The sequence below is a fragment of the Hemitrygon akajei genome, chromosome 4 (assembly GCF_048418815.1).
Source record: "Hemitrygon akajei chromosome 4, sHemAka1.3, whole genome shotgun sequence".
Classification (NCBI taxonomy): Eukaryota; Metazoa; Chordata; class Chondrichthyes; order Myliobatiformes; family Dasyatidae; genus Hemitrygon; species Hemitrygon akajei.
The window spans coordinates 148395255-148410592 of NC_133127.1; positions in this window are offsets into that span (position 1 = coordinate 148395255).

The window sequence follows — 15338 nt, forward strand, 5'->3', positions numbered from 1 at the left end:
AGCCAAGTCCAACTCCTGGCCTTCTCGTGTGGCTTAGCCTCTAAGCCCAGCGGAACTGTTTCTACCGACAGGAAAAAGGGCGAAGGCGGGTCCTGGCACCTTAAAACCTGTGCTTCGGGTAGATGGAGCTTGTCAGCCTGAGAAGACAGTCCATCTAAGAGAGGGAAAACTCTGATTTCAAACCTTCGCTGCCTTGCGGCCATATCCACTCATGGGAAAGGCTTCGTGAGTAAACCCTGGAGTCCCTAAGGCAGTCCGACGTTGCCTTCAATCTCGCTCTGGCAACTCCAGCAATGTCACAGATGCCAAGCTGTACCAGCCCTTGCCCTTCCCTTGGACAACATCGGTGGCATGGAGAGGGGAGACTTGCTGCTTGGGCAACTGCCAGTCTCCCATACAACCTTGCCCAGGCCTGCGCCCTGGAGAATGAAGCAAGACTTTCCAGCGCAGATCCATGGTCTCGTGAGATAATGAATGCCATCACATGATTTACTGTATGACTGTAAAAGTAGGACGTATTGAAATACTCATTAGCAGTAACACTGAATCCCAGGTTACTATAACTGATTTACAAGAATAACTGGATTTATTATCCCTTGCCACGATAGAATCAAAGTCTTCTTTGGTTCTTCCTGCTAATTACTACCCAGTCACTTCTGGTCCACAGTTTATCTGTGTAGACCTGGGTGAGCAGAGGATTAGGCTTATTATGATTAAATAACTTTCTTGATGCCCCACTGTTTAACCTCATACATTAATTAATGACCAATTTGGTGAGACACCTGTGGGCATCTGGCCTTACGGAGCTGTACCACAGCAGGGTTCAGCAGCCTTCCAGAGAGCAGAAAACTTTGTAATGCAAATAAACTGTAGTGACAGGAAGACAATTATCAGAGGGGAAAAAAGTGAAATCTTTTTAACTAAATCAATTTACATTTCAATGCACGAAAATGCCCATGGCAATTAAATTCCTGTCTTCGGTTACCAATGAAGTACTTGTCAATGGCATCATGTCACGTACATCCGATAATCATGCCATTGTAAAATTTCCTACTGTGCCTGTGGCTTTCTTCATACTGCTCAGATCCTTGTCCATACTTGACTACTTCACTTCAGTCTTGATTGCCCCACCTCAATCGGCCCTCAGCACAATTGAGATCTTTTAAGACTCCTGCATTCATGTCATTCCCTCTATTTGCTGCCTGTCTGTGCTCCGTTGGCTTGGCCCTTCCTACCTCTGCAGTGTTCTCATCCTACAACCAGAGATCTTTGTGCTCCCCTAATCTTAGTCTCACAAGACCATTGGCAACCATGTTTTCAATGATCAGGCTCTGAAGATTTGAAATTCACCCCCTAGTGCTCCTTGCCAAATTGTGTTTGATAATACTGTGTGAGGGACTGGAATGTGGGTGCAAAATAAATGCAATTTGCAGCAGTTTTGCTGTGCGATATTTTCCAATTCTTGATGACAATACATTTTGTATTTTAGTAATTCTTAATCTGCAAACCAGTGAAGATATTATTTTTTCCTGAGTAATTCCTACAGTACCATGACAGCCACTTCACCAAACCCCACCCCAATCCAGGCCAATGCTTTTGCCCTTCTACATTAATCTCAGTTGCCTATTTAGGTCTGTATCATCTATGCTTTGCTTATTCAAGTGATAATCAATTCTGCTGAAGGGTCTCATAGATTGATCTCCATAGATGCTGCCTGGCCTGCTGAATCCCTCCAGCATTTTGTGTATGTTGCTCTGGGTTTTCAGCATCTGTAAAACCTCTTGTGCTTATCTGAATGCATTCTTAATTGAATCAACTGTATCTGATTCCATCATCTCTCACTATAGGATCCAGGTATCAACCATTTTCTGTTTCAGAAAATTTCTCTTCAGATTTCCTTTAAAACTCCTTCAATCTATGCTCTCATTTATGATAGTCCTACCTACCGAGGGGAAAAGATATTGACTACATCAGCACAACATTAGGGGCTGAAGGGCCCATACTGTTCTATGCACTTGAATTCCAAGGATCCTCTACCTTCTATTTAGTTTACACATTCTACCCCATCTGACTTTCCAAAATGCAAAACCTCACACTTGTCATGATCAAATTCCACCCACCAACTTTCCATCTGATCTATATCCTGCTGTAGCCTATCTCAAAATCCACAACATCAGCATAAGTTGCGAGCTTAATCATATCTCCAACAGTCGCGTCTAAATTATTAATTTATAATTATGAAAAACAAATGTTCCAGTCCTGATCTCTGTGGTACACCATTAGTCACAGATCTCTTTTTGCACAGCAGATGTCCATCTTGACTGAGCCGACAACTCGTGATTTGTCTTGTCATCACACTGACTGTAAAACGTTTGAGCAGAGGGTTAGATTAGCTCGTTAACAGAAATTTGCTCATTACCTCTTTCTGGTTTCGAAAGAGTTCTAAATACAATTTTTTTGTTGTTGTGTTCAAAGAGAAGTTGTACACAAATAGCTGTAGTTAACATATATTTAAAGCATACAATTAGAAAAACATTAAAAAATGGCCTTTACTGCAAGAGGATTTGCATTCAGAATAGTGAGTCCAATTATATAGGATCTGGAATGCTATGTACAGATCTGGTCACTCTATACTTGTGATGGAGGGAATATAGTGAAGGCTTACAAAATTGATTGCTCAGTTACTCTTCTGAGGGAGGTTAGGTGGAAGTACGACTAGGGCATGTACAGGTACTCACTTGAATTTAAACAATGAGAGATTCTCACATTTAAACTTACATAAATTCCTGGTGGATGTTTCCCTGGCTGGGTTTCTAGAACACGGGTTCTTTATAGAGCACGTGCCCAAATTATGTGTGTGTGTGTGTACTGTATATATGAATCTGAAAGCAAAATGATAAGCTTTGGTGCATATTCATAAAAGATCAAGGAAAGGAAAATAAACACGTTCTATACTCAGTGAGACTTTTGCTACTGTACTAATGTTGACAGTACTAATACTGTACTATTTATACTGGCTAGTATTTTGTTGCTTTGAGAACCACACAGGTAGCACTAGTTTCACCAGCAAGTCTTCTCCTAAAACACCGAACAACAAAAATATTGCTTCCTGAATACTTCTGGGTGTACCTTATGGATTTTGGGCTGCTGATAATGAAAATCACCATGAAATTTCCCTATCATGCACCACTTTTTTGAAATTGCCTATATTTGTTGTTTCAATTCATAATTCAATTAAAATGTTGTTCACAATGCAAGCTGATAAATTTTCTATCGTGTCCAGGTAATTATACTTGCGTTCAGGTTCAAGTAATCTATCATAACCGAAAAACTTTGAGGAAGCAACCTTTTCAAAAAAATTTGTGAAAAGTAAATATTAATGGAGACGCTTACTAAACTACATACAGTATTTATTGTGTTATCATCAACTATCCAGTGTTCATTCACAAACAGAACAAAAAAATAAAAGCAACTGGCCCAACCATTTCCCACCCCAATACTGATGTGAACATCGGATCTGCGAGGACGTTGAAGCATATCATCCCTGTCACTTGTCCTCACAATTGTCTAACTGGCGCCAAGCCAGTGTGAGTGAGACATTTCCTGTGAAAGCACCGCACTTCACTTGCTTTGTTAAACATCACTTGCTGCTTCATTTGGCAGTACAAATAATGATGATCTCTCTTTTTATTATGGGTGGGATTTATGGAATTAAGGATTGGCATTCCATGCCTCGTGCCAACAAAATATTTGCACATGGCATAGATTTGTCACTCCTGCTCTAGAATTAGGATTACAATCTCAAAATAGGCGACAGACATTTGGTACAAAGACTCTCGGTTGAATGGTATGTTCAAGGAAGATAGATTTTTAAGGAGGCATTCAGTTAATATGTCAAAGATCCTTTTGTTGAATTGCAGACCAAGCACAAAGGCTGAATAACCTGCTTATGTTTTGAGTTATTATGTTCATATGTCTCCTCCCACCCACTCTGTCCAGAAATACATTACAGCAATTCACTTAGTGTTACGGTACACTCCCAACTGTGCCGGCCTCTGGGGTTTAGACCCTCTGATTCTCTGGAGTACAGACAGCTGGTGTGGTCCCTTTAAATATTCTGGCCCTCACTGTTAATTGGCAGCCATGTTTTGGTGCTAAGATTTGGATATTTAAAGAGCACTTGAGCTCAAGCTCAGGGTTCAATTGTCAGCTCACTTTTGATTCAGTCTGCGATTGTGTTTAGGGTCATTTGGATTCTCATCTAGTCTCATCATGTTCTTGTCTAGGACCTAGTCAAATACCCTGTCCTTGGCTCCGTCTCAAAATAGTGTCTCGATTCTAGACTCTGATACTTCTGCACTTGGATCCTTACAATTCTCGCCTAGGTCTCTCATCAAACTTAGAGTGAATTCTTGAACACAAAGAGGTCTAAATGACCATAAGTTTCTTTATATGGAAAGCAGAATAATTGAAGTGACTGATGCTTATTATATTTTTGGGCTGCAGTATACTTTCAGTGTCTAATTTATTAACTGTAGGAGTACCTAATAAAGTGGTCACTGTGCGTTTTTCAGAATATTCACGGTCTTTTGCTACTCCAGCCATCCAAGGTTCAAGATGCTGTGCATTCAGAAATGCTCTTTGCCACGTTGCTGTTGTAACGCATTGTTATTTGAGTTACTGACACTTTCCTGTCAGCTCGAACCAGGCTGACCATTCTCCTCTGACCTCTCTTTCTAACAAGGCATTTTTGTCCATAAAACTGGTGCTCACCAGATGTCATTTGCTTCTCAACTCATTCTGTGTAAACTCTAGAAAAAGATGCCCAATCTTTGGCAGGCCAAGGACCAATACCATTAAGGAAAGTTTCTGTGGACCGAAGGTAGGGATGCTGTGCATGAAAATCCCACGAGATCAGCAGTTTCTGAAATACTCAAACCACCTCGTCTGGCACCAATAGTCATTCCGCAGTCCATTTCACTTAGGTCATATTTCTTCCACGTTCTGATGTTTAATCTGAATAACAACAGAACCTCTTGACCACGTCTGCATGCTTTTATGCACTGAGTTGCTGCCACATGATTGGCTGATTAGATATTTGCATTAATGAGCAGGTGTACAGGTGTACCTAATAATGTGGCCACTGAGTGAAAAACTGCTGAATTGAACAGTGAGCAACTATTTTAGTAACTGGTCTACAATGAGTTGCCATGGATGGAATGTGTCCATACCATTGGTCTTAGTGTATCTGAGCAAGCAGAAGGTAAGATAGTGGTCAGAGACAGTAATACATTTGTGCATACGCTGATTGTCAGAGAACACTTTGAGCGCCAGCATAGTTCCCTTTATGGCCAATTAGTCTGCTGGCTGTCATTGTCTGAGATCTCTACGTATGTACCGTGGAGAGCATTCTGACTGACTGTATCACTGTCTAGAACTGGACTGAAGTAAGCTGTAAAATTAATCAGCTCCATCACAGGTACCAGCCTCCGTGGTATCTAAGAGATCTTCAAGGAGCGGTGCCTCAAAAAGGCAGCGTCAATTATTAAGGACCCCCATCACCTAAGATATGCCCTCTTCTCATCGTTACCATTAGGAAGGAGATTCAGAAGCCTGAACGCACACAGTCTGCAACTTCTTCCCCTCTACAATCTGATTTCTGAATGGACGTAGAACCCATGAACACCACCTCAAAGGAACTGGAATTAGACTGGGGGGATGGAAACCTGATTGGATAAGGACTAAACATTCAGGAGGGACAGACTACGGGGGTATAAATACCACTGAACTAGACATGCCCAGGTATCATCCCTGATGAAGATGACAGAGTTGGCAGCGAAACATCAATTATAATCGATACCTGTAGCTGGCTGGAAGCCCGAGGAGAGTTTATTCGACTACCTCACTACTTAATTTTTCATGTTTTTGCACTACTTATTTAATTTAACTATTTAATATACTTATATACTTACTGTAATTCAGTTTTTTTCTGCATAATATCATGCAATGCATTGTACTGCTGCCATAAAGTTAACAAATTTCACAACATATGCCAATGATATTAAACCTGATTCTGATTCTGAGTACTCACTTCAAACAGTTACAGGAAAATAGGTGAGGAAATGGAATCGATGAGAGTACTCTGACAACTGGCAGAGATTCAATGGACCAAATGGTCTCCTTCTGTCATAAGAACATAAGAGAAATAAAAAATATGATGAAATGTAAAGGACTTATTAGTTAACATGTTGAAAGAAGTTCAATGCCCAAGGCATCAAATCCACGATGAGAAATCAATATTCTCAGGGGAAAAAATGATAGGAAATAAAACTGGTGTAGAAAACACATTGCAAAAGAAGGAAGTGAAAGAGCATTGTTATGTGTTTAGAGGATTTCTGTGATATTATTTCTGTATGAAACTACAAAATGTATATGGAGCATGCAAACCAAGGGGCACTCAAACACAAGGTGGATTGTTCCCTGCACATTACTCGATATGATATCTGGTCACATGATTATTACTAGTCAGTTTTAACCTTTGCAGAAAGATTAAATCAGTGATTGAAACACTTGGCACAGTTGAAACTTAGCAAGGGTTGAAAAGTAATCCCTTCCATCTCTCTCATCATGGATGCATGGCATCTTTAAACATTCACAGTTGCTAAAGTATTTCCAGGTGTTTACTATTAGCTATAACTAAATCAGAGACAACTGAAATTATTTTGTTTGTTTTTCTGTGCGGTAGGTCCAGTTCTGGGATTCTCATTAGTGAGGGTTTATATAACCGCGTGAGGGGTTCAACGCGTCATTTATCATTTCCACTTCCAAATATCTTTAATACTTTAGATTCAGTATATTACTCTGAAACAGACCACTCCGCCCCAGTATATAACACTAGTATTTGTACTCCTTTAAAGCATCCTCTGTCTTTCCTCATCTAAATCTGCAACACTGTTTCCTTCTCTCTCCAAGGCTTATCCAGCCTCACTTTAAATACATCCATGTCATGTGGTTTAACCACACTCCATGGTAGGAAGTTACCACTGAAACTATTTTCTCAACTACAAATTGGAGTTCATGACACTTATAATGATGGCCTCTAAACTTCCTCTACAAGTGAAAATATTTTAATTATAATGGGCCTTTTTTGTTTATTTCTTTTCTTTACTAACCCTTTAGTTAAGATTAAAAAGTATAACTCCTTTCACCAGATGCAGTGTGCTCTCTGTTAGTTCTTGGTACTGAGTTGTAACAGGGTGGCAAATTACACAGCAGCCACACAAACCGGGGTCTGAGGTGGGAGAGTCGTCGCAATCTCACGGGTTTGGTGGGATGGGAGTGTGTATTCCCTAGATTTACGCAGCGGAAAGGAAACCAGCGGGGATTCATGTGCATGCAGACCCTCTGGGTAAGCGGTTTTGTCCTCTTTCAGTTTGTGAAAAAAATCCCATTCTTCTATTATAAATTCACATTTCATTATTCCTCACCCATCTTCGTCCTGTCCGCCCTCTGGTAAGTACTGAAGAATAATTTACTCTTTCTGCCTCCTTCCTACTGTTTACTGTGGCCTTGTTTTGATCATCCTTTAGCAGCCCTCTTCCCAATCCAGCCTTCCTTCCTTTCTTTAATAATGTGGATGTAAGATGAATCACTATTTTGCTTTATATTAAACACGTAATGTCACAGTCCTTCTTTACCATCCTAATGGCTTTCTTTCCCAGTCCTTTCACATTCAGATTTATCATGCACCCTTTTGCTGTTAGTGCACTAAATATATGCAAGTAAGTAAACCAGTAAAAGTAGATTGCAAGTTTGCCAAAGTATATTGACTGGTTGCCTTACGGCCTGGTATGGAAACAGCAACACCCTTAATCAGAAAAGTCTACAAAAAGTAGTGGATACGGCCCAGTCCATCACAGATAAAACCCTCCCCACCACTGGCTACATCCATAAAGAACGGAGTCACAGGAAAGCAGTTTCCATCCTCAAGGACCCCCACCATCCAGGCCATGCTTTCTTCTTGTGGCTGCCATCAGAAAGGAGGTACAGGAGCCCCAGGACACACAGCACCAGGTTCAGGTACAGTTACTTCCCCTCAGCCATCGGGCTCTTGAACCAGAGGCTAACTTCACTCAACTTGCCTTACTCCAAAACTGAACTGATTCCACAATGTAGGGACTCACTTTTAAAGACTCTCCCACTCGTGTTCTCGAAATTTGTTGCTTATTTATTTATTGTTATTACTTTGTTTTTTTTTCTCTTTTTGTATTTGTACGTTTCAATGCTTCTTTTGCTCATTGGTTGGTTGTCCATCTTTGTGTGTAATTTTTCATTTATTTTATTGCTTGTTTTTTTTATTTACTGTGAATGCTCGCATGAAAGTGTACCTCAGGGTACTATATAGTGACACGTATGTACTTCGATACTAAATTTACTCTCAACTTTTGACAATAATAAATCAATTCCAATTCTATTGCTAAATGCACACAAGGGACTTTACTGCTCACTGCTGTACTACTGAAGCCAGAAAACGTTTAGCCATTATGGGGAGACTTTTTTTGTGTAATGTGATTTTCATATTCAGAGCTGAGGGGTGATGGTCGGCATTGACAAGTCCTTACAGTTTCCTCCCTTGTAACTTCATGCCTTAAACAAGGAAGGTGCTTCTTACTCAGCACTGTCATCAACCATCTACGAGAAATCTGTGTCTATAACAGGAGTCCAAAAGCAGTTCTAGAATGGCCACCAATGAATTTAGTGCTCTGGATGGAACTTTATAAAATAGTATTGAATCTACAATGAGTCTGATCACTGCAAAGACCAATGTAAGTTCAGCTGCATCATTACCCCGACATCTTCTTCAGTCTTTCTCCACACAACCCTGCACCTCAACTCCAACAGCTAATCTTCAGGACCTGTGGGAAACTGTTCAAACTATTTCATTCCAAACCAAGGTCAATTTCAGTCCATTTCTAAAACTGTAATTTAGAAATGGCAGTTGAATATGTGTGCACTCAGAATCAAGCTCCAAGCCATCACTGACTAATTCACTGAAAATAACTGGTACACTTGACATCCAAAATTGGCCCCTACTGACCTGCCCTCCTTCGACTACCTCTCACTCTGACGGTCAAGGTGCACTATGAAGCCTTGGAAAATGTGGACACTCCACGTCTCAGGAACCACTGCCGATGGATATCAATGCTGAGTCAACCATCACCTTCAGAGTACCAGCACAGCCTTCGATTGTCTGAGGAAGAGTGCGTGAAAAGCAAGTTCTCAAACCTCATGGTCTATCAGCCTGTTGCTCTCCTAAGACCCAACGAAAACCCCAATATTCCTAAAAAATTACGGACCGATTTCCTTGCTCTGCACCCTCTATAAACTCGACAAGAGACTCATACAAAAAGAAAATCCCCCTTAGTCGAAGATCTTCTAACACCAGACCAAGCCGGGCTCAGGCCAGGCCACTCTTGCTGGCGGTCGAGACCTGAACTTAACCCAGTATATCGAGGATAGCTTTGAAATGCGACAAACTACAGGGGCAGTATTCATTGACTTAACAGCAGCATATGACACTGTGAATCACAGGCTACATCCACACTAGACCGGATAATTTTGAAAATGCTGGTTTTGCGTAAAAACGATAGGCGTCCACACTATGCGTTTTTGAAAATATCTCTATCCACACTGAAACGGAGATTTCGGTGAATCTCCTCCTCCTGCGCTTGCACAGGACACATCTACCGAAAACCAGCGACGTGTTTGGTGTTGAATCTCGCCGTAGAAGTGCGCGTTTGTGTAGTTACAGACTAGAAAAACTTAAACGATGGGTAGCTGTTGGCTCTCGCGCAGGAGAACTTAAAACTAAAAAAAAAACAAATACTGGAGCGTACGGAGGCAACCGACAGGGAGTTCACGGACAGATTGACCCGGCTGACAACGAACATTGAAAAACTGACTAACTCTGTTGCATTAATAAAGCCCCTTGTTGAATGTATAAGACATGTCTGCATCAGTGTTATCTTGTATTTCCATACAATGTTACATTAGGCTGTTACACATCTATTGTCAGAGAAGTATTTGCATAAATAGGTAAACCACCTTCATACGAGCAAGGACAGAAAACAGGGCAAAGTGAGTATACTTATTTATTCAGTAAGTTATGGGTCAAAGTATTTGGTGAGTACATTTCTAACTCTTCTGGCTTCAGTCTCGTTGCCGTCTGTTCTGAAATTGTTAGGTTGCGTTCAAGAAAACAATGAAATAGCGCGCTGCCGTCTGACAGTGTTTTCAGAAGTCTCTGGTTACCCCGTCCACACTGATCTGTCCGAGCAGCGTTTTCAAAAATACCCACCCTGGAAAGCGTTTCTGAAAAGCTCTGGTTTTGGGGGACAAAACAGAGGGTAAAAACGAAGAGAAAAAGCTTCAGTTACGGATTTATCCGGTGTAGTGTGGATGTAGCCACAGAGGCCTTCTACTAAACTTATCTAAAATGTTAACGAATTAAACCACAGTCAAAGTAATAAGAAGCCTCCTAGAAAATCATAGATTTTATGTAGAAATGAATGGAATTCAGAGTAGAAGGCATCCACAAAAGAACGGACTACTACAGGGATCAGTCTCGGTGCCTCTACTACTTAATGTTCACACAAATGACCAACCAACCTTTCCTAACACACACAGGTTTATCTATGCAGATGACCTATGCATAGCAACACAAGCTAACTCCTTCCAAGAAGTTGAAGTATGACTTACAGCAGTCCTCAAAGCAATGAAGCAGTATTATGAAAAATGTTCTCTGAACCCAAATCCATCAAAAACTCAAGTGTGTGCATTCCACCTGAGGAATCGAGAAGCAGCTCGGAAACTCAAGATCTTCTGGTGTGGGATGGAGCTCGAACACCACTCGACTCCAATCTACCTGGACGTGACACTGGATAGGACGCTCTCATTTGCCACCCATATCCAAAAACTCTGAGGGAAAGTTGGCTCTCGCAATTCTCTCTTGAAAAAATTAGCAGGCACGAAATGGGGAGCCAGTGCTCACACACTTAGATCAACTGCTCTAGCACTCTGCTATGCACCTGCAGAATACTGTGCACCTGTGTGGGGCAGATCAGCCCATGCGAAGAAAATGGACCCGCTGTGTAACGAAGCCTGCCGAATAATCACGTGCACATTGCATCTCCACACCCACTGTGATGAGTAAACCAAGCTGAGATGGGGTCCAGAGTTGACCCCCCCTGTGAACTATGCTGCTAATGAGAGAGAGAGAGAAGAAGAGGGGGGAGGCATCCTGCTGCAGATGAGAGAGAGAGAGAGACATGATTTAATATTATGGTTTTGGCTGACTGTTTACCTTTGCTCCAAGGACACCCTCTTTGCCTGCTTGTAAGATTCTTGCTGAGAAAGCAAGGTGGGACCAGCTGATGGACAGCCTGATGGACAGCTGGTACCCCACCAGGGGAGATAAAAAGCAGGTCCGCGAAGATACCAGCAGACACGCCACGGGACACTGAAAGAGTGTTGTGCACCCACGTGAAGGTGGGGGTTTGGAGGATCGATTCGGGGAATCGATCAGTGGCTCACCGTGTGAGAAGGTGCGACCGGTGGGGGCTTGTGTGTGTGTCCACCCCCGCCTGGGTGTCAGGTCTACCACTGAAGAACGGTCGTACGGGGTCACAATCAGTGACCATAACAGGACAGGAAGATAACCGAAGGTTCGATGGCAACTGCAACACCTCTCTCTCTCCAATGTTACACCAGAACTACCTCGACCTGAACTAAACTGAACTGAACTCTTCACCATCGTAAGACTATCCATTTACCCCTAGACTTTGAAAGAGCTTGGTTTTGATTTCTATTTCCACACTTCTGTATATATCATTGCTAACCTGTTTTTATATATATTTGCATTTTATTGTACTTTATCACTTAGTTTACTAATAAACACTATTGGTTACAGTAATACAAGACTCCAACGTGTATTCCATTTCTGCTGGTTCGGTAACCTGGTCACAGGCTACATGACACCACTAACATCATTTACAGACTTACAGGCATTGCTCCCCCAGAGATCCGAAGACACATTACAACAAAAATTGAAAAAGGTAAACAGAACTCGGATCCACGGCACCCACTACACCATCATGTGTCAGTTTCCAACTGCCTAAAACCGAGGAAAAGCTTTGCTACGGTGGAGGAACTACCACATGGAACATCCCCCCAAACATACAGGATTGACCTGTGGCAACAAACAGAAGCCACAACCCCAGCAAACAACACAGTGCAAGTCCCCACAGAAACGTTGCCAGACCCCAGGGGCACTGCCTGACAGACGGAAGTGGTGTACTCTCAACAGAGTGAGAGCGGGAGTTTGCAGGACGGGAGACAATATGGTGAAGTGAGGTTTAAAGACCAGCGAATCCTGTGAGTGTGGCGAAAGGGTGCAAAACATCGAGCACGTTCTGCGCAACTGCCCACTCTCACCTGGTCTAGCTGACACTGACCTGCTCAATGTCAACCTAACAACACTAGAGTGGCTGGCTGTCTGGTGTGACAAGCTATGAATGAATCAGCCTGCAGTGTCTGGCCCTGCCCTCCAGCCCCTCAGTCAGATCAAGCACCCCAAAGCACTGGAAAGATAAACCCAGTGCCAGTCTCAAACCTACTGGTACAATAGCGAACAGCATTTTCTCACAGACCACAACCGGTAATGATACTCTGCTGGGTCTGATGGAGAGGCTGCATTGTTTGGTCACAGCAAGAGATGACCAGGTTGACAATAGAAACCATTTCAAAAATGTTCTGAAAGACGCTTTAAACAATGCAATAGTACTCCTTCCCCCCGCCCAGCTCACAGGAATCCTGACCACTGAAAATGGTGCCCTTGAGACGATCTTGGGAACCTCAAGTCCCTTTTAGGGAAAAGATACCCAGCAGAAACAGTGGAAACAGCACGTGATATCCCAAAGTGGACACATGGCTGTTGCATCCTGCAGCATCAGCGGGAGAAGCTACACGTAATAATGTATTCCTAAGTGGCTAATGAGGCCTAAGAATTGGAGTGGAAACAAATGATTCTCAATCTGAGCACGAGCACAGAGTGAGAATGAGATTGTAAGTACCTCATCTTTGTCGGGTTACTTTGATTTTTCTTCGTTGTGCTGGTGAAGTCGAACCAGCAGTGACTGGAGAGCAGCAAGTGATTCACTGCATCGCTCAAAGCAACTTTGATATTATCTGCTGTGAACTGCACTGAAGTTCCAAATTTGTTCTCAGCTTTGCAGTATTTTTCCAGCATCATGGAAATTTCCTGACATAACAACAGAATCTGGGCTAAAATTCTCTCAACACATCATTTTTTATTTTATTGATGGATACAGCAGAGTAACAGGCTATTCCAGCTCCACAAGCTTGCGCCACCCCTTTGCACCCATGTGAGCAGTTAACTGACTAGCCCGTACATCTTTGGAATATGGAGGAAACCGGAGCATTCAGAGGAATTCCACGTGGCCATGGTTACAGACAGCGTTGGAACTGAACCTGGGTCGCCGGCGGTGTGCTACCATGCCACACCACATGCCATTCATACATCACCTCTACATTGGTATTGGTAATAATCCTTCGGATTCGAAGAAGACACGTAGTCCGTGAGCCAGGACTCCAAATTTGGGCCACCGGCACCATCTGGGAAGAATAATTCTTATAGTGATTTTTGGCAAGGTGTACACCCCTAGTGCTAGAAAATACGTGATACTATTGCAGCGGTGGTAGCTTGCATGGTAACCTCCATGCTATAAGAACCATGACCCCATGGTGCTTTGCCTATGATAAGATGAATTATGCCAGGTACCTGTCCCCTTACTTTGCTCAGATGATGAACCTCCCAGAGAAGAATCATTCTGTGTATGAGGCCTTCCAGACAGACCAATTCTCAGTGCAGCTGAGAGTAACAACTCCTTTGTGCAGATCCCTGTGGACCAGGCTATTGAAGCCACAGTGAACAAAGATACACAGACTCCTGGAGGCACATCACAGTTCAGCCTGAATGCTGGAGCTATCAAGCGTTACTATATAACAGCTGAGCACCGCAGTGCATTCCTGGGACAGTTAAGGGAGATGGTGCAATCCAACAAATCTGAGCTTTGTCATGTGGAGCTACAAGAATCCAGAAAGATGAGGAAGCAGTTTCAGCAGTGGTTAGCCTCAAACATGAATGGGTCAACCCATTTGCAGAGAAGAGCAACCTCATTAGCATCTCTACGGCAAAGGCAGCCCCCAAGGACATTGCCTCCGACCTGATGAAGGCATATGAGATTGGTGAGCAATGCTTTGCAACCTTCAAGGATGAGAGACTAGAGGAAGACCCACCAGCAAAGAAATTCCATGACCCAATGAAAACCAACAAGCTGAAAACATTCAGTGATATGTGTAAGAAGAGAGAAGTGAAATCAAATGGGAGGGCAATCATCTTGAAAGCAGACAGGTCCTTGTTTGGACGCATCATAATGATGGCATCTACGTATACGTATACGCATCTATGTATGGAGGATATCCTTTCTCATTCCCTTGGACCATTGCCCTGGGCCCTGTCCACACCAGAAGGATTGCTGAGAAAGACAAATAAAGCTACTTTAGCCACAGCCTTGTGGAAAAATGTAGCAGTGCAGTAGAAGAGCAACTCCCAGGAAACTCTGCTACAGTGGTTGATGGAATGAACTTGGTCCAAAAAGTGAAAGGTGATGAAGTTACTTTCAGAGATGTTGCCACAACAATTCTGAGTATGGCTCTGAGGGAAGGTAGTCAGAGTAGCAGAATAGATGTTGTGTTCGACACATACAAGGAGAACTCTATCAAGAATAGTGCAAGATCTCTACGGAGTGAAGAGTCTGGTCATGAGTTGCAAGATATCACAGGCACACAGATGGTGAGGCAGTGGAGGAGCTTCCTGACCAAAGTCAGTAATAAAAATAGTCTCATTAGCTTCATAGTCCATGAATGGAGGAAGGCAGAGTACAGAGCAAAGCTACAGGAGAAGATTCTGTATGCACTTGTGAATGACAAATGTTACAGAATCACATCTCAAGACAGTGAGGAGGTGTCAGCTCTTCAGTGTCAACAAGAAGAAGCCGATGGCCGCCTACTTCTCCGTGCTGCCCATGCCACAAGAGAGGGATACCAATCTGTGGTGATCTGCTCAGAAGACACAGATGTCTTTATCATGTCATTAGCATTTTGTGACAAGTTTGAGGCCCCATTGTTCCAGAAGTGTGGCACTAGAACCCGTACAAGGCTTGTAGACATCAGGAAGGTTGCTGCCACTGTTGGCATAG